This window comes from Myotis davidii, unplaced genomic scaffold (assembly GCF_000327345.1).
Source record: "Myotis davidii unplaced genomic scaffold, ASM32734v1 scaffold1134, whole genome shotgun sequence".
Taxonomy (NCBI): domain Eukaryota; kingdom Metazoa; phylum Chordata; class Mammalia; order Chiroptera; family Vespertilionidae; genus Myotis; species Myotis davidii.
Genome location: NW_006286229.1, coordinates 1,014,222 through 1,016,191, shown reverse-complemented (window position 1 = coordinate 1,016,191; position 1,970 = coordinate 1,014,222). Strand labels below are relative to the sequence as shown.

The 1,970-nt window shown below is 48.6% G+C and overlaps 1 protein-coding gene across 1 annotated transcript in view; it reads right to left on the bottom strand.

The window, feature by feature from the left end:
- Positions 1-514: 514 nt before the first annotated feature.
- The window catches only part of TAC3 (tachykinin 3), a 7,706-nt gene continuing 6,250 nt past the window's right edge, over positions 515-1,970 (bottom strand). The window contains exon 7 of the mRNA XM_006757357.2: positions 515-639. The gene's annotated coding sequence lies outside the window, so the exon portion shown is untranslated. The remainder of the gene's footprint in view (positions 640-1,970) is intronic.

The window sequence follows — 1,970 nt, the reverse complement described above, 5'->3', positions numbered from 1 at the left end:
AGAGATCAATATCGCCCAGGCCCATCCTAGAAATTCGGATGAAGCGCTTCAGAATATGTGTTTTTCTTTATCTGAAGCTAGTTTGTGAAATTCGTTGAATGCAAGAAACCATCTTCCAAATTCATTTATCGATGCTTTTAATCACTAAATAATCTCCTGATACTAATTGTATGAAACACTGAGTAAGGCACTGTCGGGAAAATTGCTGTGTACAAAATAAAGATAACTCTAGTGAGATATATTTGTGTAGGTGCAAATCAGATGTACATATATAGGTATGTATGATGTGGTTGGAAGAGTTAAAGAAGAGAAAAAAACACACACCGATCCACCAACCAAACAAATACATCACTCTAGGTCATATGCAAACGTCCTTTATTGTTGAGGGAGCCAGGGGAGTCTACAGTCAATGCCAGCTGGAACTGGGGGTTCACTACGCACTGTCTACATCAGCGCTGGGTAGAGGGATGGGGGAGTCTCAGCACAGGAAGGGCACAGGCTGGGAAGAGAAGTCCTGGTGCAGCCAGGAGGACAGAGATGGAGTGCCGAGGACCAAAAAGGGAAATCACATCTTCTGTCTGGAAACACTCCCACCAACCACCTGCTGGGGGAGCAGAGGAGGGAGAAGGGCAGGGGCATCTGTAAGGGGAAGGAGAGAGAACAGAAGTCAGCACAGCTGTCCCTCAGCCTTTGAACCGGAGACTGGGCTCTCCGAGGGGCAGGTGCTTGCCCTTTTCCAGCTGTGTATTTCTGATGCGACTTACAAACACCTGTGCCCGTGGTCTACGGCGGCTCCCACAAAAAATGTAGCGACAGCCCTAGCTGGTTTGGCTTAATGCAGCGGTTCTCTGCCTGTGGGTCGCGACCCCTTTGGTGGACCCCTTTCACAGGGGTTGCCTAAGACCATCCTGCATATCAGATATTTACATGACGATTCATAAGAGTAGCAACATTACAGTTATGAAGTAGCAACGAAAATGATTTTATGGTTGGGTCACAACATGAGGAACTGTATTTAAAGGGCCAGAAGGTTGAGAACCACTGGCTTAGTGGCTAGAGCGTTGGCCTGTGGACTGAAGGGTCCCGGCTTCCATTCCATTCAAGGGTAGGAGGCAGCCAATCAAGGAGCCTCTCAACATTGATATTTCTATCTCTCCCTCTCCCTTCCTTTCTGAAATCAATAAAAATATGTGTTTTTAAATATAGCGACAGAAATGAAGATTATATTATCCTAGCATCCTCATGAGCCAAGCATACACACAGCCCTGGTGCTAATGCTCCTCCTCTTTCCAGCACCCGCCCCCGCCCCCACCCCACTCCCACTCCCGGCAAGGACAGGCCCAGAGACCACTTCCTTTCTGAGCAGTTTCACATGAATGAAATCAGATGATACAATGATCTTTGCTGATTCATTTCACCTAATCCCTTTAAATGGCAGCCACCAGGGACCGTGTGTCCTCTTCTTCCCGGCACCGTGCGGTAGAGAATGCTCTGTCCGCGGTGAGATTATGAAGGCGCAATTATGAGCCCGGTCCCTCTGAAAGAGCCTGGGCTCACCAGCAAGCAGTAAAAGTAGATTTCCACAATGCACTTGTTTCTGCTATTTGTATAAAATACTATGGCAAAAATTGCACTGTAATTATCTTTATGGCTGATGCATCACGCTGGGGGAGAGTATGTCATCCAGATATAGTTGCCTGTGTAATTATCTGGCGGTTGGCAGTATTGAAATAACCGTCTAATGAGAGCAAAATGATACGGTCAGTACCATGTAATCAGTGAGTTACGATCATTATGGCTCTTCGCGCCCTCTCACCCAGCACTGACTGGGGGGGCCGGACCTCGTCTCTGGGCCCAGGGAGTCATGCACAGACAGTTAAGCGAGAGCCCGCTCCTGGGCCTGTGTCTCCCTTGAGACCAGTGAGTGTGGGGGACAGGCACGCCGGCCGAGGGGCCACCGTCCCTGTGGT